The 16786-nt window shown below is 57.1% G+C and overlaps 40 non-coding genes and 1 pseudogene across 40 annotated transcripts; all 41 read left to right on the plus strand.

Annotated features, from left to right (window-relative positions):
* LOC145338491 (U2 spliceosomal RNA) lies at nucleotides 1-160 on the plus strand (annotated as a pseudogene; the record flags this gene model as incomplete).
* A 215-nt stretch (nucleotides 161-375) lies between these two features.
* Nucleotides 376-567, plus strand: LOC145338148 (U2 spliceosomal RNA). The gene has a single exon (XR_013885498.1). It is a non-coding gene; the product is annotated as a U2 spliceosomal RNA (small nuclear RNA).
* Nucleotides 568-782: 215 nt separating this feature from the next.
* Nucleotides 783-974, plus strand: LOC145338149 (U2 spliceosomal RNA). Its single transcript, XR_013885499.1, has one exon. It is a non-coding gene; the product is annotated as a U2 spliceosomal RNA (small nuclear RNA).
* Nucleotides 975-1189: 215 nt separating this feature from the next.
* On the plus strand, nucleotides 1190-1381 carry LOC145338151 (U2 spliceosomal RNA). Its single transcript, XR_013885500.1, has one exon. It is a non-coding gene; the product is annotated as a U2 spliceosomal RNA (small nuclear RNA).
* Nucleotides 1382-1612: 231 nt separating this feature from the next.
* On the plus strand, nucleotides 1613-1803 carry LOC145338474 (U2 spliceosomal RNA). Its single transcript, XR_013885817.1, has one exon. It is a non-coding gene; the product is annotated as a U2 spliceosomal RNA (small nuclear RNA).
* A 229-nt stretch (nucleotides 1804-2032) lies between these two features.
* On the plus strand, nucleotides 2033-2224 carry LOC145338152 (U2 spliceosomal RNA). Its single transcript, XR_013885501.1, has one exon. It is a non-coding gene; the product is annotated as a U2 spliceosomal RNA (small nuclear RNA).
* Nucleotides 2225-2436: 212 nt separating this feature from the next.
* Nucleotides 2437-2628, plus strand: LOC145338153 (U2 spliceosomal RNA). Its single transcript, XR_013885502.1, has one exon. It is a non-coding gene; the product is annotated as a U2 spliceosomal RNA (small nuclear RNA).
* Nucleotides 2629-2859: 231 nt separating this feature from the next.
* On the plus strand, nucleotides 2860-3051 carry LOC145338154 (U2 spliceosomal RNA). Its single transcript, XR_013885503.1, has one exon. It is a non-coding gene; the product is annotated as a U2 spliceosomal RNA (small nuclear RNA).
* A 231-nt stretch (nucleotides 3052-3282) lies between these two features.
* LOC145338155 (U2 spliceosomal RNA) lies at nucleotides 3283-3474 on the plus strand. Its single transcript, XR_013885504.1, has one exon. It is a non-coding gene; the product is annotated as a U2 spliceosomal RNA (small nuclear RNA).
* Nucleotides 3475-3705: 231 nt separating this feature from the next.
* LOC145338156 (U2 spliceosomal RNA) lies at nucleotides 3706-3897 on the plus strand. The gene has a single exon (XR_013885505.1). It is a non-coding gene; the product is annotated as a U2 spliceosomal RNA (small nuclear RNA).
* Nucleotides 3898-4112: 215 nt separating this feature from the next.
* Nucleotides 4113-4304, plus strand: LOC145338157 (U2 spliceosomal RNA). The gene has a single exon (XR_013885506.1). It is a non-coding gene; the product is annotated as a U2 spliceosomal RNA (small nuclear RNA).
* Nucleotides 4305-4519: 215 nt separating this feature from the next.
* Nucleotides 4520-4711, plus strand: LOC145338381 (U2 spliceosomal RNA). The gene has a single exon (XR_013885727.1). It is a non-coding gene; the product is annotated as a U2 spliceosomal RNA (small nuclear RNA).
* Nucleotides 4712-4926: 215 nt separating this feature from the next.
* Nucleotides 4927-5118, plus strand: LOC145338158 (U2 spliceosomal RNA). The gene has a single exon (XR_013885507.1). It is a non-coding gene; the product is annotated as a U2 spliceosomal RNA (small nuclear RNA).
* A 215-nt stretch (nucleotides 5119-5333) lies between these two features.
* Nucleotides 5334-5525, plus strand: LOC145338160 (U2 spliceosomal RNA). Its single transcript, XR_013885509.1, has one exon. It is a non-coding gene; the product is annotated as a U2 spliceosomal RNA (small nuclear RNA).
* Nucleotides 5526-5740: 215 nt separating this feature from the next.
* On the plus strand, nucleotides 5741-5932 carry LOC145338161 (U2 spliceosomal RNA). The gene has a single exon (XR_013885510.1). It is a non-coding gene; the product is annotated as a U2 spliceosomal RNA (small nuclear RNA).
* Nucleotides 5933-6163: 231 nt separating this feature from the next.
* LOC145338162 (U2 spliceosomal RNA) lies at nucleotides 6164-6355 on the plus strand. Its single transcript, XR_013885511.1, has one exon. It is a non-coding gene; the product is annotated as a U2 spliceosomal RNA (small nuclear RNA).
* Nucleotides 6356-6586: 231 nt separating this feature from the next.
* Nucleotides 6587-6778, plus strand: LOC145338163 (U2 spliceosomal RNA). The gene has a single exon (XR_013885512.1). It is a non-coding gene; the product is annotated as a U2 spliceosomal RNA (small nuclear RNA).
* A 231-nt stretch (nucleotides 6779-7009) lies between these two features.
* LOC145338164 (U2 spliceosomal RNA) lies at nucleotides 7010-7201 on the plus strand. The gene has a single exon (XR_013885513.1). It is a non-coding gene; the product is annotated as a U2 spliceosomal RNA (small nuclear RNA).
* Nucleotides 7202-7416: 215 nt separating this feature from the next.
* On the plus strand, nucleotides 7417-7608 carry LOC145338165 (U2 spliceosomal RNA). Its single transcript, XR_013885514.1, has one exon. It is a non-coding gene; the product is annotated as a U2 spliceosomal RNA (small nuclear RNA).
* A 215-nt stretch (nucleotides 7609-7823) lies between these two features.
* Nucleotides 7824-8015, plus strand: LOC145338166 (U2 spliceosomal RNA). The gene has a single exon (XR_013885515.1). It is a non-coding gene; the product is annotated as a U2 spliceosomal RNA (small nuclear RNA).
* Nucleotides 8016-8246: 231 nt separating this feature from the next.
* LOC145338167 (U2 spliceosomal RNA) lies at nucleotides 8247-8438 on the plus strand. Its single transcript, XR_013885516.1, has one exon. It is a non-coding gene; the product is annotated as a U2 spliceosomal RNA (small nuclear RNA).
* A 231-nt stretch (nucleotides 8439-8669) lies between these two features.
* On the plus strand, nucleotides 8670-8861 carry LOC145338168 (U2 spliceosomal RNA). The gene has a single exon (XR_013885517.1). It is a non-coding gene; the product is annotated as a U2 spliceosomal RNA (small nuclear RNA).
* A 215-nt stretch (nucleotides 8862-9076) lies between these two features.
* LOC145338169 (U2 spliceosomal RNA) lies at nucleotides 9077-9268 on the plus strand. The gene has a single exon (XR_013885518.1). It is a non-coding gene; the product is annotated as a U2 spliceosomal RNA (small nuclear RNA).
* Nucleotides 9269-9483: 215 nt separating this feature from the next.
* LOC145338382 (U2 spliceosomal RNA) lies at nucleotides 9484-9675 on the plus strand. Its single transcript, XR_013885728.1, has one exon. It is a non-coding gene; the product is annotated as a U2 spliceosomal RNA (small nuclear RNA).
* A 215-nt stretch (nucleotides 9676-9890) lies between these two features.
* LOC145338171 (U2 spliceosomal RNA) lies at nucleotides 9891-10082 on the plus strand. The gene has a single exon (XR_013885520.1). It is a non-coding gene; the product is annotated as a U2 spliceosomal RNA (small nuclear RNA).
* A 215-nt stretch (nucleotides 10083-10297) lies between these two features.
* Nucleotides 10298-10489, plus strand: LOC145338172 (U2 spliceosomal RNA). The gene has a single exon (XR_013885521.1). It is a non-coding gene; the product is annotated as a U2 spliceosomal RNA (small nuclear RNA).
* A 215-nt stretch (nucleotides 10490-10704) lies between these two features.
* Nucleotides 10705-10896, plus strand: LOC145338173 (U2 spliceosomal RNA). Its single transcript, XR_013885522.1, has one exon. It is a non-coding gene; the product is annotated as a U2 spliceosomal RNA (small nuclear RNA).
* Nucleotides 10897-11127: 231 nt separating this feature from the next.
* On the plus strand, nucleotides 11128-11319 carry LOC145338174 (U2 spliceosomal RNA). The gene has a single exon (XR_013885523.1). It is a non-coding gene; the product is annotated as a U2 spliceosomal RNA (small nuclear RNA).
* A 231-nt stretch (nucleotides 11320-11550) lies between these two features.
* On the plus strand, nucleotides 11551-11742 carry LOC145338175 (U2 spliceosomal RNA). Its single transcript, XR_013885524.1, has one exon. It is a non-coding gene; the product is annotated as a U2 spliceosomal RNA (small nuclear RNA).
* A 215-nt stretch (nucleotides 11743-11957) lies between these two features.
* On the plus strand, nucleotides 11958-12149 carry LOC145338176 (U2 spliceosomal RNA). The gene has a single exon (XR_013885525.1). It is a non-coding gene; the product is annotated as a U2 spliceosomal RNA (small nuclear RNA).
* A 231-nt stretch (nucleotides 12150-12380) lies between these two features.
* On the plus strand, nucleotides 12381-12572 carry LOC145338360 (U2 spliceosomal RNA). Its single transcript, XR_013885706.1, has one exon. It is a non-coding gene; the product is annotated as a U2 spliceosomal RNA (small nuclear RNA).
* Nucleotides 12573-12803: 231 nt separating this feature from the next.
* On the plus strand, nucleotides 12804-12995 carry LOC145338177 (U2 spliceosomal RNA). The gene has a single exon (XR_013885526.1). It is a non-coding gene; the product is annotated as a U2 spliceosomal RNA (small nuclear RNA).
* A 215-nt stretch (nucleotides 12996-13210) lies between these two features.
* On the plus strand, nucleotides 13211-13402 carry LOC145338178 (U2 spliceosomal RNA). The gene has a single exon (XR_013885527.1). It is a non-coding gene; the product is annotated as a U2 spliceosomal RNA (small nuclear RNA).
* Nucleotides 13403-13617: 215 nt separating this feature from the next.
* Nucleotides 13618-13809, plus strand: LOC145338383 (U2 spliceosomal RNA). The gene has a single exon (XR_013885729.1). It is a non-coding gene; the product is annotated as a U2 spliceosomal RNA (small nuclear RNA).
* A 215-nt stretch (nucleotides 13810-14024) lies between these two features.
* LOC145338179 (U2 spliceosomal RNA) lies at nucleotides 14025-14216 on the plus strand. Its single transcript, XR_013885528.1, has one exon. It is a non-coding gene; the product is annotated as a U2 spliceosomal RNA (small nuclear RNA).
* A 215-nt stretch (nucleotides 14217-14431) lies between these two features.
* On the plus strand, nucleotides 14432-14623 carry LOC145338180 (U2 spliceosomal RNA). The gene has a single exon (XR_013885529.1). It is a non-coding gene; the product is annotated as a U2 spliceosomal RNA (small nuclear RNA).
* A 215-nt stretch (nucleotides 14624-14838) lies between these two features.
* On the plus strand, nucleotides 14839-15030 carry LOC145338182 (U2 spliceosomal RNA). The gene has a single exon (XR_013885531.1). It is a non-coding gene; the product is annotated as a U2 spliceosomal RNA (small nuclear RNA).
* A 231-nt stretch (nucleotides 15031-15261) lies between these two features.
* On the plus strand, nucleotides 15262-15453 carry LOC145338183 (U2 spliceosomal RNA). Its single transcript, XR_013885532.1, has one exon. It is a non-coding gene; the product is annotated as a U2 spliceosomal RNA (small nuclear RNA).
* Nucleotides 15454-15684: 231 nt separating this feature from the next.
* LOC145338184 (U2 spliceosomal RNA) lies at nucleotides 15685-15876 on the plus strand. Its single transcript, XR_013885533.1, has one exon. It is a non-coding gene; the product is annotated as a U2 spliceosomal RNA (small nuclear RNA).
* A 215-nt stretch (nucleotides 15877-16091) lies between these two features.
* LOC145338185 (U2 spliceosomal RNA) lies at nucleotides 16092-16283 on the plus strand. The gene has a single exon (XR_013885534.1). It is a non-coding gene; the product is annotated as a U2 spliceosomal RNA (small nuclear RNA).
* Nucleotides 16284-16498: 215 nt separating this feature from the next.
* LOC145338385 (U2 spliceosomal RNA) lies at nucleotides 16499-16690 on the plus strand. The gene has a single exon (XR_013885731.1). It is a non-coding gene; the product is annotated as a U2 spliceosomal RNA (small nuclear RNA).
* Nucleotides 16691-16786: the final 96 nt, after the last annotated feature.

A 16786-nucleotide genomic window follows, 5' to 3' on the forward strand; every position in this document is an offset into this window, starting at 1 on the left:
GTAGTGTCTGTTCTTATCAGTTTAATATCTGATAGTTCCCCGATCTGGGGACCAAATATTAACCTGATTTTTGGAACAGGGCGCTGGGGAAAGGGGCTGGCTCCTACCACGCCACGCATCGACCTGGTCTTGCACTCTCTCCAGGAACGGTGCACTGACTCACAAGAGCATCAAAAACAGAACATGTGGCAGCACCTGCCTACTGGCACCGCAGGTGTCGACGGCAGAGTAAAGGACGCACACGCTGAGCCCCCTGCTGCGCTGCGACGCTACTGCAGCACTCAGGCAGGCTGACGGTTTTTCTGTGGCCAGCAAGCGGCGCGTGAAAGCCAGTGGCTGAGGAAGGGAGGGGGGCCAGCGGGGAATTGACGGGCTATCGCTTCTCGGCCTTTTGGCTAAGATCAAGTGTAGTATCTGTTCTTATCAGTTTAATATCTGATAGTTCCCCGATCTGGGGACCAAATATTAACCTGATTTTTGGAACAGGGCGCTGGGGAAAGGGGCTGGCTCCTACCACGCCACGCATCGACCTGGTCTTGCACTCTCTCCAGGAACGGTGCACTGACTCACAAGAGCATCAAAAACAGAACATGTGGCAGCACCTGCCTACTGGCACCGCAGGTGTCGACGGCAGAGTAAAGGACGCACACGCTGAGCCCCCTGCTGCGCTGCGACGCTACTGCAGCACTCAGGCAGGCTGACGGTTTTTCTGTGGCCAGCAAGCGGCGCGTGAAAGCCAGTGGCTGAGGAAGGGAGGGGGGCCAGCGGGGAATTGACGGGCTATCGCTTCTCGGCCTTTTGGCTAAGATCAAGTGTAGTATCTGTTCTTATCAGTTTAATATCTGATAGTTCCCCGATCTGGGGACCAAATATTAACCTGATTTTTGGAACAGGGCGCTGGGGAAAGGGGCTGGCTCCTACCACGCCACGCATCGACCTGGTCTTGCACTCTCTCCAGGAACGGTGCACTGACTCACAAGAGCATCAAAAACAGAACATGTGGCAGCACCTGCCTACTGGCACCGCAGGTGTCGACGGCAGAGTAAAGGACGCACACGCTGAGCCCCCTGCTGCGCTGCGACGCTACTGCAGCACTCAGGCAGGCTGACGGTTTTTCTGTGGCCAGCAAGCGGCGCGTGAAAGCCAGTGGCTGAGGAAGGGAGGGGGGCCAGCGGGGAATTGACGGGCTATCGCTTCTCGGCCTTTTGGCTAAGATCAAGTGTAGTATCTGTTCTTATCAGTTTAATATCTGATAGTTCCCCGATCTGGGGACCAAATATTAACCTGATTTTTGGAACAGGGCGCTGGGGAAAGGGGCTGGCTCCTACCACGCCACGCATCGACCTGGTCTTGCACTCTCTCCAGGAACGGTGCACTGACTCACAAGAGCATCAAAAACAGAACATGTGGCGGGGCGCCCCCTGCTGCCCTGCGACGCCAACACGTCACTCAGCCTCGACATGTGGCAGGGCACTCGCAAGCTCCGCCCCCTGCTGCGCTGCGACGCTACTGCAGCACTCAGGCAGGCTGACGGTTTTTCTGTGGCCAGCAAGCGGCGCGTGAAAGCCAGTGGCTGAGGAAGGGAGGGGGGCCAGCGGGGAATTGACGGGCTATCGCTTCTCGGCCTTTTGGCTAAGATCAAGTGTAGTATCTGTTCTTATCAGTTTAATATCTGATAGTTCCCCGATCTGGGGACCAAATATTAACCTGATTTTTGGAACAGGGCGCTGGGGAAAGGGGCTGGCTCCTACCACGCACGCATCGACCTGGTCTTGCACTCTCTCCAGGAACGGTGCACTGACTCACAAGAGCATCAAAACAGAACATGTGGCGGGGCGCCCCCTGCTGCCCTGCGACGCCAACACGTCACTCAGCCTCGACATGTGGCAGGGCACTCGCAAGCTCCGCCCCCTGCTGCGCTGCGACGCTACTGCAGCACTCAGGCAGGCTGACGGTTTTTCTGTGGCCAGCAGCGGCGCGTGAAAGCCAGTGGCTGAGGAAGGGAGGGGGGCCAGCGGGGAATTGACGGGCTATCGCTTCTCGGCCTTTTGGCTAAGATCAAGTGTAGTATCTGTTCTTATCAGTTTAATATCTGATAGTTCCCCGATCTGGGGACCAAATATTAACCTGATTTTTGGAACAGGGCGCTGGGGAAAGGGGCTGGCTCCTACCACGCCACGCATCGACCTGGTCTTGCACTCTCTCCAGGAACGGTGCACTGACTCACAAGAGCATCAAAAACAGAACATGTGGCAGCACCTGCCTACTGCACGCAGGTGTCGACGGCAGAGTAAAGGACGCACACCTGAGCCCCCTGCTGCGCTGCGACGCTACTGCAGCACTCAGGCAGGCTGACGGTTTTTCTGTGGCCAGCAAGCGGCGCGTGAAAGCCAGTGGCTGAGGAAGGGAGGGGGGCCAGCGGGGAATTGACGGGCTATCGCTTCTCGGCCTTTTGGCTAAGATCAAGTGTAGTATCTGTTCTTATCAGTTTAATATCTGATAGTTCCCCGATCTGGGGACCAAATATTAACCTGATTTTTGGAACAGGGCGCTGGGGAAAGGGGCTGGCTCCTACCACGCCACGCATCGACCTGGTCTTGCACTCTCTCCAGGAACGGTGCACTGACTCACAAGAGCATCAAAAACAGAACATGTGGCGGGGCGCCCCCTGCTGCCCTGCGACGCCAACACGTCACTCAGCCTCGACATGTGGCAGGGCACTCGCAAGCTCCGCCCCCTGCTGCGCTGCGACGCTACTGCAGCACTCAGGCAGGCTGACGGTTTTTCTGTGGCCAGCAAGCGGCGCGTGAAAGCCAGTGGCTGAGGAAGGGAGGGGGGCCAGCGGGGAATTGACGGGCTATCGCTTCTCGGCCTTTTGGCTAAGATCAAGTGTAGTATCTGTTCTTATCAGTTTAATATCTGATAGTTCCCCGATCTGGGGACCAAATATTAACCTGATTTTTGGAACAGGGCGCTGGGGAAAGGGGCTGGCTCCTACCACGCCACGCATCGACCTGGTCTTGCACTCTCTCCAGGAACGGTGCACTGACTCACAAGAGCATCAAAAACAGAACATGTGGCGGGGCGCCCCCTGCTGCCCTGCGACGCCAACACGTCACTCAGCCTCGACATGTGGCAGGGCACTCGCAAGCTCCGCCCCCTGCTGCGCTGCGACGCTACTGCAGCACTCAGGCAGGCTGACGGTTTTTCTGTGGCCAGCAAGCGGCGCGTGAAAGCCAGTGGCTGAGGAAGGGAGGGGGGCCAGCGGGGAATTGACGGGCTATCGCTTCTCGGCCTTTTGGCTAAGATCAAGTGTAGTATCTGTTCTTATCAGTTTAATATCTGATAGTTCCCCGATCTGGGGACCAAATATTAACCTGATTTTTGGAACAGGGCGCTGGGGAAAGGGGCTGGCTCCTACCACGCCACGCATCGACCTGGTCTTGCACTCTCTCCAGGAACGGTGCACTGACTCACAAGAGCATCAAAAACAGAACATGTGGCGGGGCGCCCCCTGCTGCCCTGCGACGCCAACACGTCACTCAGCCTCGACATGTGGCAGGGCACTCGCAAGCTCCGCCCCCTGCTGCGCTGCGACGCTACTGCAGCACTCAGGCAGGCTGACGGTTTTTCTGTGGCCAGCAAGCGGCGCGTGAAAGCCAGTGGCTGAGGAAGGGAGGGGGGCCAGCGGGGAATTGACGGGCTATCGCTTCTCGGCCTTTTGGCTAAGATCAAGTGTAGTATCTGTTCTTATCAGTTTAATATCTGATAGTTCCCCGATCTGGGGACCAAATATTAACCTGATTTTTGGAACAGGGCGCTGGGGAAAGGGGCTGGCTCCTACCACGCCACGCATCGACCTGGTCTTGCACTCTCTCCAGGAACGGTGCACTGACTCACAAGAGCATCAAAAACAGAACATGTGGCAGCACCTGCCTCCTGGCACAGCAGGTGTCGACGGCAGAGTAAAGGACGCACACGCTGAGCCCCCTGCTGCGCTGCGACGCTACTGCAGCACTCAGGCAGGCTGACGGTTTTTCTGTGGCCAGCAAGCGGCGCGTGAAAGCCAGTGGCTGAGGAAGGGAGGGGGGCCAGCTGGGAATTGACGGGCTATCGCTTCTCGGCCTTTTGGCTAAGATCAAGTGTAGTATCTGTTCTTATCAGTTTAATATCTGATAGTTCCCCGATCTGGGGACCAAATATTAACCTGATTTTTGGAACAGGGCGCTGGGGAAAGGGGCTGGCTCCTACCACGCCACGCATCGACCTGGTCTTGCACTCTCTCCAGGAACGGTGCACTGACTCACAAGAGCATCAAAAACAGAACATGTGGCAGCACCTGCCTACTGGCACCGCAGGTGTCGACGGCAGAGTAAAGGACGCACACGCTGAGCCCCCTGCTGCGCTGCGACGCTACTGCAGCACTCAGGCAGGCTGACGGTTTTTCTGTGGCCAGCAAGCGGCGCGTGAAAGCCAGTGGCTGAGGAAGGGAGGGGGGCCAGCGGGGAATTGACGGGCTATCGCTTCTCGGCCTTTTGGCTAAGATCAAGTGTAGTGTCTGTTCTTATCAGTTTAATATCTGATAGTTCCCCGATCTGGGGACCAAATATTAACCTGATTTTTGGAACAGGGCGCTGGGGAAAGGGGCTGGCTCCTACCACGCCACGCATCGACCTGGTCTTGCACTCTCTCCAGGAACGGTGCACTGACTCACAAGAGCATCAAAAACAGAACATGTGGCAGCACCTGCCTACTGGCACCGCAGGTGTCGACGGCAGAGTAAAGGACGCACACGCTGAGCCCCCTGCTGCGCTGCGACGCTACTGCAGCACTCAGGCAGGCTGACGGTTTTTCTGTGGCCAGCAAGCGGCGCGTGAAAGCCAGTGGCTGAGGAAGGGAGGGGGGCCAGCGGGGAATTGACGGGCTATCGCTTCTCGGCCTTTTGGCTAAGATCAAGTGTAGTATCTGTTCTTATCAGTTTAATATCTGATAGTTCCCCGATCTGGGGACCAAATATTAACCTGATTTTTGGAACAGGGCGCTGGGGAAAGGGGCTGGCTCCTACCACGCCACGCATCGACCTGGTCTTGCACTCTCTCCAGGAACGGTGCACTGACTCACAAGAGCATCAAAAACAGAACATGTGGCAGCACCTGCCTACTGGCACCGCAGGTGTCGACGGCAGAGTAAAGGACGCACACGCTGAGCCCCCTGCTGCGCTGCGACGCTACTGCAGCACTCAGGCAGGCTGACGGTTTTTCTGTGGCCAGCAAGCGGCGCGTGAAAGCCAGTGGCTGAGGAAGGGAGGGGGGCCAGCGGGGAATTGACGGGCTATCGCTTCTCGGCCTTTTGGCTAAGATCAAGTGTAGTATCTGTTCTTATCAGTTTAATATCTGATAGTTCCCCGATCTGGGGACCAAATATTAACCTGATTTTTGGAACAGGGCGCTGGGGAAAGGGGCTGGCTCCTACCACGCCACGCATCGACCTGGTCTTGCACTCTCTCCAGGAACGGTGCACTGACTCACAAGAGCATCAAAAACAGAACATGTGGCAGCACCTGCCTACTGGCACCGCAGGTGTCGACGGCAGAGTAAAGGACGCACACGCTGAGCCCCCTGCTGCGCTGCGACGCTACTGCAGCACTCAGGCAGGCTGACGGTTTTTCTGTGGCCAGCAAGCGGCGCGTGAAAGCCAGTGGCTGAGGAAGGGAGGGGGGCCAGCGGGGAATTGACGGGCTATCGCTTCTCGGCCTTTTGGCTAAGATCAAGTGTAGTATCTGTTCTTATCAGTTTAATATCTGATAGTTCCCCGATCTGGGGACCAAATATTAACCTGATTTTTGGAACAGGGCGCTGGGGAAAGGGGCTGGCTCCTACCACGCCACGCATCGACCTGGTCTTGCACTCTCTCCAGGAACGGTGCACTGACTCACAAGAGCATCAAAAACAGAACATGTGGCGGGGCGCCCCCTGCTGCCCTGCGACGCCAACACGTCACTCAGCCTCGACATGTGGCAGGGCACTCGCAAGCTCCGCCCCCTGCTGCGCTGCGACGCTACTGCAGCACTCAGGCAGGCTGACGGTTTTTCTGTGGCCAGCAAGCGGCGCGTGAAAGCCAGTGGCTGAGGAAGGGAGGGGGGCCAGCGGGGAATTGACGGGCTATCGCTTCTCGGCCTTTTGGCTAAGATCAAGTGTAGTATCTGTTCTTATCAGTTTAATATCTGATAGTTCCCCGATCTGGGGACCAAATATTAACCTGATTTTTGGAACAGGGCGCTGGGGAAAGGGGCTGGCTCCTACCACGCCACGCATCGACCTGGTCTTGCACTCTCTCCAGGAACGGTGCACTGACTCACAAGAGCATCAAAAACAGAACATGTGGCGGGGCGCCCCCTGCTGCCCTGCGACGCCAACACGTCACTCAGCCTCGACATGTGGCAGGGCACTCGCAAGCTCCGCCCCCTGCTGCGCTGCGACGCTACTGCAGCACTCAGGCAGGCTGACGGTTTTTCTGTGGCCAGCAAGCGGCGCGTGAAAGCCAGTGGCTGAGGAAGGGAGGGGGGCCAGCGGGGAATTGACGGGCTATCGCTTCTCGGCCTTTTGGCTAAGATCAAGTGTAGTATCTGTTCTTATCAGTTTAATATCTGATAGTTCCCCGATCTGGGGACCAAATATTAACCTGATTTTTGGAACAGGGCGCTGGGGAAAGGGGCTGGCTCCTACCACGCCACGCATCGACCTGGTCTTGCACTCTCTCCAGGAACGGTGCACTGACTCACAAGAGCATCAAAAACAGAACATGTGGCGGGGCGCCCCCTGCTGCCCTGCGACGCCAACACGTCACTCAGCCTCGACATGTGGCAGGGCACTCGCAAGCTCCGCCCCCTGCTGCGCTGCGACGCTACTGCAGCACTCAGGCAGGCTGACGGTTTTTCTGTGGCCAGCAAGCGGCGCGTGAAAGCCAGTGGCTGAGGAAGGGAGGGGGGCCAGCGGGGAATTGACGGGCTATCGCTTCTCGGCCTTTTGGCTAAGATCAAGTGTAGTATCTGTTCTTATCAGTTTAATATCTGATAGTTCCCCGATCTGGGGACCAAATATTAACCTGATTTTTGGAACAGGGCGCTGGGGAAAGGGGCTGGCTCCTACCACGCCACGCATCGACCTGGTCTTGCACTCTCTCCAGGAACGGTGCACTGACTCACAAGAGCATCAAAAACAGAACATGTGGCAGCACCTGCCTACTGGCACCGCAGGTGTCGACGGCAGAGTAAAGGACGCACACGCTGAGCCCCCTGCTGCGCTGCGACGCTACTGCAGCACTCAGGCAGGCTGACGGTTTTTCTGTGGCCAGCAAGCGGCGCGTGAAAGCCAGTGGCTGAGGAAGGGAGGGGGGCCAGCGGGGAATTGACGGGCTATCGCTTCTCGGCCTTTTGGCTAAGATCAAGTGTAGTATCTGTTCTTATCAGTTTAATATCTGATAGTTCCCCGATCTGGGGACCAAATATTAACCTGATTTTTGGAACAGGGCGCTGGGGAAAGGGGCTGGCTCCTACCACGCCACGCATCGACCTGGTCTTGCACTCTCTCCAGGAACGGTGCACTGACTCACAAGAGCATCAAAAACAGAACATGTGGCAGCACCTGCCTACTGGCACCGCAGGTGTCGACGGCAGAGTAAAGGACGCACACGCTGAGCCCCCTGCTGCGCTGCGACGCTACTGCAGCACTCAGGCAGGCTGACGGTTTTTCTGTGGCCAGCAAGCGGCGCGTGAAAGCCAGTGGCTGAGGAAGGGAGGGGGGCCAGCGGGGAATTGACGGGCTATCGCTTCTCGGCCTTTTGGCTAAGATCAAGTGTAGTATCTGTTCTTATCAGTTTAATATCTGATAGTTCCCCGATCTGGGGACCAAATATTAACCTGATTTTTGGAACAGGGCGCTGGGGAAAGGGGCTGGCTCCTACCACGCCACGCATCGACCTGGTCTTGCACTCTCTCCAGGAACGGTGCACTGACTCACAAGAGCATCAAAAACAGAACATGTGGCGGGGCGCCCCCTGCTGCCCTGCGACGCCAACACGTCACTCAGCCTCGACATGTGGCAGGGCACTCGCAAGCTCCGCCCCCTGCTGCGCTGCGACGCTACTGCAGCACTCAGGCAGGCTGACGGTTTTTCTGTGGCCAGCAAGCGGCGCGTGAAAGCCAGTGGCTGAGGAAGGGAGGGGGGCCAGCGGGGAATTGACGGGCTATCGCTTCTCGGCCTTTTGGCTAAGATCAAGTGTAGTATCTGTTCTTATCAGTTTAATATCTGATAGTTCCCCGATCTGGGGACCAAATATTAACCTGATTTTTGGAACAGGGCGCTGGGGAAAGGGGCTGGCTCCTACCACGCCACGCATCGACCTGGTCTTGCACTCTCTCCAGGAACGGTGCACTGACTCACAAGAGCATCAAAAACAGAACATGTGGCGGGTCGCCCCCTGCTGCCCTGCGACGCCAACACGTCACTCAGCCTCGACATGTGGCAGGGCACTCGCAAGCTCCGCACCCTGCTGCGCTGCGACGCTACTGCAGCACTCAGGCAGGCTGACGGTTTTTCTGTGGCCAGCAAGCGGCGCGTGAAAGCCAGTGGCTGAGGAAGGGAGGGGGGCCAGCGGGGAATTGACGGGCTATCGCTTCTCGGCCTTTTGGCTAAGATCAAGTGTAGTATCTGTTCTTATCAGTTTAATATCTGATAGTTCCCCGATCTGGGGACCAAATATTAACCTGATTTTTGGAACAGGGCGCTGGGGAAAGGGGCTGGCTCCTACCACGCCACGCATCGACCTGGTCTTGCACTCTCTCCAGGAACGGTGCACTGACTCACAAGAGCATCAAAAACAGAACATGTGGCAGCACCTGCCTACTGGCACCGCAGGTGTCGACGGCAGAGTAAAGGACGCACACGCTGAGCCCCCTGCTGCGCTGCGACGCTACTGCAGCACTCAGGCAGGCTGACGGTTTTTCTGTGGCCAGCAAGCGGCGCGTGAAAGCCAGTGGCTGAGGAAGGGAGGGGGGCCAGCGGGGAATTGACGGGCTATCGCTTCTCGGCCTTTTGGCTAAGATCAAGTGTAGTATCTGTTCTTATCAGTTTAATATCTGATAGTTCCCCGATCTGGGGACCAAATATTAACCTGATTTTTGGAACAGGGCGCTGGGGAAAGGGGCTGGCTCCTACCACGCCACGCATCGACCTGGTCTTGCACTCTCTCCAGGAACGGTGCACTGACTCACAAGAGCATCAAAAACAGAACATGTGGCAGCACCTGCCTACTGGCACCGCAGGTGTCGACGGCAGAGTAAAGGACGCACACGCTGAGCCCCCTGCTGCGCTGCGACGCTACTGCAGCACTCAGGCAGGCTGACGGTTTTTCTGTGGCCAGCAAGCGGCGCGTGAAAGCCAGTGGCTGAGGAAGGGAGGGGGGCCAGCGGGGAATTGACGGGCTATCGCTTCTCGGCCTTTTGGCTAAGATCAAGTGTAGTGTCTGTTCTTATCAGTTTAATATCTGATAGTTCCCCGATCTGGGGACCAAATATTAACCTGATTTTTGGAACAGGGCGCTGGGGAAAGGGGCTGGCTCCTACCACGCCACGCATCGACCTGGTCTTGCACTCTCTCCAGGAACGGTGCACTGACTCACAAGAGCATCAAAAACAGAACATGTGGCAGCACCTGCCTACTGGCACCGCAGGTGTCGACGGCAGAGTAAAGGACGCACACGCTGAGCCCCCTGCTGCGCTGCGACGCTACTGCAGCACTCAGGCAGGCTGACGGTTTTTCTGTGGCCAGCAAGCGGCGCGTGAAAGCCAGTGGCTGAGGAAGGGAGGGGGGCCAGCGGGGAATTGACGGGCTATCGCTTCTCGGCCTTTTGGCTAAGATCAAGTGTAGTATCTGTTCTTATCAGTTTAATATCTGATAGTTCCCCGATCTGGGGACCAAATATTAACCTGATTTTTGGAACAGGGCGCTGGGGAAAGGGGCTGGCTCCTACCACGCCACGCATCGACCTGGTCTTGCACTCTCTCCAGGAACGGTGCACTGACTCACAAGAGCATCAAAAACAGAACATGTGGCAGCACCTGCCTACTGGCACCGCAGGTGTCGACGGCAGAGTAAAGGACGCACACGCTGAGCCCCCTGCTGCGCTGCGACGCTACTGCAGCACTCAGGCAGGCTGACGGTTTTTCTGTGGCCAGCAAGCGGCGCGTGAAAGCCAGTGGCTGAGGAAGGGAGGGGGGCCAGCGGGGAATTGACGGGCTATCGCTTCTCGGCCTTTTGGCTAAGATCAAGTGTAGTATCTGTTCTTATCAGTTTAATATCTGATAGTTCCCCGATCTGGGGACCAAATATTAACCTGATTTTTGGAACAGGGCGCTGGGGAAAGGGGCTGGCTCCTACCACGCCACGCATCGACCTGGTCTTGCACTCTCTCCAGGAACGGTGCACTGACTCACAAGAGCATCAAAAACAGAACATGTGGCAGCACCTGCCTACTGGCACCGCAGGTGTCGACGGCAGAGTAAAGGACGCACACGCTGAGCCCCCTGCTGCGCTGCGACGCTACTGCAGCACTCAGGCAGGCTGACGGTTTTTCTGTGGCCAGCAAGCGGCGCGTGAAAGCCAGTGGCTGAGGAAGGGAGGGGGGCCAGCGGGGAATTGACGGGCTATCGCTTCTCGGCCTTTTGGCTAAGATCAAGTGTAGTATCTGTTCTTATCAGTTTAATATCTGATAGTTCCCCGATCTGGGGACCAAATATTAACCTGATTTTTGGAACAGGGCGCTGGGGAAAGGGGCTGGCTCCTACCACGCCACGCATCGACCTGGTCTTGCACTCTCTCCAGGAACGGTGCACTGACTCACAAGAGCATCAAAAACAGAACATGTGGCGGGGCGCCCCCTGCTGCCCTGCGACGCCAACACGTCACTCAGCCTCGACATGTGGCAGGGCACTCGCAAGCTCCGCCCCCTGCTGCGCTGCGACGCTACTGCAGCACTCAGGCAGGCTGACGGTTTTTCTGTGGCCAGCAAGCGGCGCGTGAAAGCCAGTGGCTGAGGAAGGGAGGGGGGCCAGCGGGGAATTGACGGGCTATCGCTTCTCGGCCTTTTGGCTAAGATCAAGTGTAGTATCTGTTCTTATCAGTTTAATATCTGATAGTTCCCCGATCTGGGGACCAAATATTAACCTGATTTTTGGAACAGGGCGCTGGGGAAAGGGGCTGGCTCCTACCACGCCACGCATCGACCTGGTCTTGCACTCTCTCCAGGAACGGTGCACTGACTCACAAGAGCATCAAAAACAGAACATGTGGCGGGGCGCCCCCTGCTGCCCTGCGACGCCAACACGTCACTCAGCCTCGACATGTGGCAGGGCACTCGCAAGCTCCGCCCCCTGCTGCGCTGCGACGCTACTGCAGCACTCAGGCAGGCTGACGGTTTTTCTGTGGCCAGCAAGCGGCGCGTGAAAGCCAGTGGCTGAGGAAGGGAGGGGGGCCAGCGGGGAATTGACGGGCTATCGCTTCTCGGCCTTTTGGCTAAGATCAAGTGTAGTATCTGTTCTTATCAGTTTAATATCTGATAGTTCCCCGATCTGGGGACCAAATATTAACCTGATTTTTGGAACAGGGCGCTGGGGAAAGGGGCTGGCTCCTACCACGCCACGCATCGACCTGGTCTTGCACTCTCTCCAGGAACGGTGCACTGACTCACAAGAGCATCAAAAACAGAACATGTGGCAGCACCTGCCTACTGGCACCGCAGGTGTCGACGGCAGAGTAAAGGACGCACACGCTGAGCCCCCTGCTGCGCTGCGACGCTACTGCAGCACTCAGGCAGGCTGACGGTTTTTCTGTGGCCAGCAAGCGGCGCGTGAAAGCCAGTGGCTGAGGAAGGGAGGGGGGCCAGCGGGGAATTGACGGGCTATCGCTTCTCGGCCTTTTGGCTAAGATCAAGTGTAGTATCTGTTCTTATCAGTTTAATATCTGATAGTTCCCCGATCTGGGGACCAAATATTAACCTGATTTTTGGAACAGGGCGCTGGGGAAAGGGGCTGGCTCCTACCACGCCACGCATCGACCTGGTCTTGCACTCTCTCCAGGAACGGTGCACTGACTCACAAGAGCATCAAAAACAGAACATGTGGCGGGGCGCCCCCTGCTGCCCTGCGACGCCAACACGTCACTCAGCCTCGACATGTGGCAGGGCACTCGCAAGCTCCGCCCCCTGCTGCGCTGCGACGCTACTGCAGCACTCAGGCAGGCTGACGGTTTTTCTGTGGCCAGCAAGCGGCGCGTGAAAGCCAGTGGCTGAGGAAGGGAGGGGGGCCAGCGGGGAATTGACGGGCTATCGCTTCTCGGCCTTTTGGCTAAGATCAAGTGTAGTATCTGTTCTTATCAGTTTAATATCTGATAGTTCCCCGATCTGGGGACCAAATATTAACCTGATTTTTGGAACAGGGCGCTGGGGAAAGGGGCTGGCTCTTACCACGCCACGCATCGACCTGGTCTTGCACTCTCTCCAGGAACGGTGCACTGACTCACAAGAGCATCAAAAACAGAACATGTGGCGGGGCGCCCCCTGCTGCCCTGCGACGCCAACACGTCACTCAGCCTCGACATGTGGCAGGGCACTCGCAAGCTCCGCCCCCTGCTGCGCTGCGACGCTACTGCAGCACTCAGGCAGGCTGACGGTTTTTCTGTGGCCAGCAAGCGGCGCGTGAAAGCCAGTGGCTGAGGAAGGGAGGGGGGCCAGCGGGGAATTGACGGGCTATCGCTTCTCGGCCTTTTGGCTAAGATCAAGTGTAGTATCTGTTCTTATCAGTTTAATATCTGATAGTTCCCCGATCTGGGGACCAAATATTAACCTGATTTTTGGAACAGGGCGCTGGGGAAAGGGGCTGGCTCCTACCACGCCACGCATCGACCTGGTCTTGCACTCTCTCCAGGAACGGTGCACTGACTCACAAGAGCATCAAAAACAGAACATGTGGCAGCACCTGCCTCCTGGCACAGCAGGTGTCGACGGCAGAGTAAAGGACGCACACGCTGAGCCCCCTGCTGCGCTGCGACGCTACTGCAGCACTCAGGCAGGCTGACGGTTTTTCTGTGGCCAGCAAGCGGCGCGTGAAAGCCAGTGGCTGAGGAAGGGAGGGGGGCCAGCTGGGAATTGACGGGCTATCGCTTCTCGGCCTTTTGGCTAAGATCAAGTGTAGTATCTGTTCTTATCAGTTTAATATCTGATAGTTCCCCGATCTGGGGACCAAATATTAACCTGATTTTTGGAACAGGGCGCTGGGGAAAGGGGCTGGCTCCTACCACGCCACGCATCGACCTGGTCTTGCACTCTCTCCAGGAACGGTGCACTGACTCACAAGAGCATCAAAAACAGAACATGTGGCAGCACCTGCCTACTGGCACCGCAGGTGTCGACGGCAGAGTAAAGGACGCACACGCTGAGCCCCCTGCTGCGCTGCGACGCTACTGCAGCACTCAGGCAGGCTGACGGTTTTTCTGTGGCCAGCAAGCGGCGCGTGAAAGCCAGTGGCTGAGGAAGGGAGGGGGGCCAGCGGGGAATTGACGGGCTATCGCTTCTCGGCCTTTTGGCTAAGATCAAGTGTAGTGTCTGTTCTTATCAGTTTAATATCTGATAGTTCCCCGATCTGGGGACCAAATATTAACCTGATTTTTGGAACAGGGCGCTGGGGAAAGGGGCTGGCTCCTACCACGCCACGCATCGACCTGGTCTTGCACTCTCTCCAGGAACGGTGCACTGACTCACAAGAGCATCAAAAACAGAACATGTGGCAGCACCTGCCTACTGGCACCGCAGGTGTCGACGGCAGAGTAAAGGACGCACACGCTGAGCCCCCTGCTGCGCTGCGACGCTACTGCAGCACTCAGGCAGGCTGACGGTTTTTCTGTGGCCAGCAAGCGGCGCGTGAAAGCCAGTGGCTGAGGAAGGGAGGGGGGCCAGCGGGGAATTGACGGGCTATCGCTTCTCGGCCTTTTGGCTAAGATCAAGTGTAGTATCTGTTCTTATCAGTTTAATATCTGATAGTTCCCCGATCTGGGGACCAAATATTAACCTGATTTTTGGAACAGGGCGCTGGGGAAAGGGGCTGGCTCCTACCACGCCACGCATCGACCTGGTCTTGCACTCTCTCCAGGAACGGTGCACTGACTCACAAGAGCATCAAAAACAGAACATGTGGCAGCACCTGCCTACTGGCACCGCAGGTGTCGACGGCAGAGTAAAGGACGCACACGCTGAGCCCCCTGCTGCGCTGCGACGCTACTGCAGCACTCAGGCAGGCTGACGGTTTTTCTGTGGCCAGCAAGCGGCGCGTGAAAGCCAGTGGCTGAGGAAGGGAGGGGGGCCAGCGGGGAATTGACGGGCTATCGCTTCTCGGCCTTTTGGCTAAGATCAAGTGTAGTATCTGTTCTTATCAGTTTAATATCTGATAGTTCCCCGATCTGGGGACCAAATATTAACCTGATTTTTGGAACAGGGCGCTGGGGAAAGGGGCTGGCTCCTACCACGCCACGCATCGACCTGGTCTTGCACTCTCTCCAGGAACGGTGCACTGACTCACAAGAGCATCAAAAACAGAACATGTGGCAGCACCTGCCTACTGGCACCGCAGGTGTCGACGGCAGAGTAAAGGACGCACACGCTGAGCCCCCTGCTGCGCTGCGACGCTACTGCAGCACTCAGGCAGGCTGACGGTTTTTCTGTGGCCAGCAAGCGGCGCGTGAAAGCCAGTGGCTGAGGAAGGGAGGGGGGCCAGCGGGGAATTGACGGGCTATCGCTTCTCGGCCTTTTGGCTAAGATCAAGTGTAGTATCTGTTCTTATCAGTTTAATATCTGATAGTTCCCCGATCTGGGGACCAAATATTAACCTGATTTTTGGAACAGGGCGCTGGGGAAAGGGGCTGGCTCCTACCACGCCACGCATCGACCTGGTCTTGCACTCTCTCCAGGAACGGTGCACTGACTCACAAGAGCATCAAAAACAGAACATGTGGCGGGGCGCCCCCTGCTGCCCTGCGACGCCAACACGTCACTCAGCCTCGACATGTGGCAGGGCACTCGCAAGCTCCGCCCCCTGCTGCGCTGCGACGCTACTGCAGCACTCAGGCAGGCTGACGGTTTTTCTGTGGCCAGCAAGCGGCGCGTGAAAGCCAGTGGCTGAGGAAGGGAGGGGGGCCAGCGGGGAATTGACGGGCTATCGCTTCTCGGCCTTTTGGCTAAGATCAAGTGTAGTATCTGTTCTTATCAGTTTAATATCTGATAGTTCCCCGATCTGGGGACCAAATATTAACCTGATTTTTGGAACAGGGCGCTGGGGAAAGGGGCTGGCTCCTACCACGCCACGCATCGACCTGGTCTTGCACTCTCTCCAGGAACGGTGCACTGACTCACAAGAGCATCAAAAACAGAACATGTGGCGGGGCGCCCCCTGCTGCCCTGCGACGCCAACACGTCACTCAGCCTCGACATGTGGCAGGGCACTCGCAAGCTCCGCCCCCTGCTGCGCTGCGACGCTACTGCAGCACTCAGGCAGGCTGACGGTTTTTCTGTGGCCAGCAAGCGGCGCGTGAAAGCCAGTGGCTGAGGAAGGGAGGGGGGCCAGCGGGGAATTGACGGGCTATCGCTTCTCGGCCTTTTGGCTAAGATCAAGTGTAGTATCTGTTCTTATCAGTTTAATATCTGATAGTTCCCCGATCTGGGGACCAAATATTAACCTGATTTTTGGAACAGGGCGCTGGGGAAAGGGGCTGGCTCCTACCACGCCACGCATCGACCTGGTCTTGCACTCTCTCCAGGAACGGTGCACTGACTCACAAGAGCATCAAAAACAGAACATGTGGCAGCACCTGCCTACTGGCACCGCAGGTGTCGACGGCAGAGTAAAGGACGCACACGCTGAGCCCCCTGCTGCGCTGCGACGCTACTGCAGCACTCAGGCAGGCTGACGGTTTTTCTGTGGCCAGCAAGCGGCGCGTGAAAGCCAGTGGCTGAGGAAGGGAGGGGGGCCAGCGGGGAATTGACGGGCTATCGCTTCTCGGCCTTTTGGCTAAGATCAAGTGTAGTATCTGTTCTTATCAGTTTAATATCTGATAGTTCCCCGATCTGGGGACCAAATATTAACCTGATTTTTGGAACAGGGCGCTGGGGAAAGGGGCTGGCTCCTACCACGCCACGCATCGACCTGGTCTTGCACTCTCTCCAGGAACGGTGCACTGACTCACAAGAGCATCAAAAACAGAACATGTGGCAGCACCTGCCTACTGGCACCGCAGGTGTCGACGGCAGAGTAAAGGACGCACACGCTGAGCCCCCTGCTGCGCTGCGACGCTACTGCAGCACTCAGGCAGGCTGACGGTTTTTCTGTGGCCAGCAAGCGGCGCGTGAAAGCCAGTGGCTGAGGAAGGGAGGGGGGCCAGCGGGGAATTGACGGGCTATCGCTTCTCGGCCTTTTGGCTAAGATCAAGTGTAGTGTCTGTTCTTATCAGTTTAATATCTGATAGTTCCCCGATCTGGGGACCAAATATTAACCTGATTTTTGGAACAGGGCGCTGGGGAAAGGGGCTGGCTCCTACCACGCCACGCATCGACCTGGTCTTGCACTCTCTCCAGGAACGGTGCACTGACTCACAAGAGCATCAAAAACAGAACATGTGGCAGCACCTGCCTACTGGCACCGCAGGTGTCGACGGCAGAGTAAAGGACGCACACGCTGAGCCCCCTG

The sequence above is a fragment of the Carcharhinus amblyrhynchos genome, unplaced genomic scaffold (genome assembly GCF_965287045.1).
Source record: "Carcharhinus amblyrhynchos unplaced genomic scaffold, sCarAmb.v2.hapA scaffold_98, whole genome shotgun sequence".
Classification (NCBI taxonomy): Eukaryota; Metazoa; Chordata; class Chondrichthyes; order Carcharhiniformes; family Carcharhinidae; genus Carcharhinus; species Carcharhinus amblyrhynchos.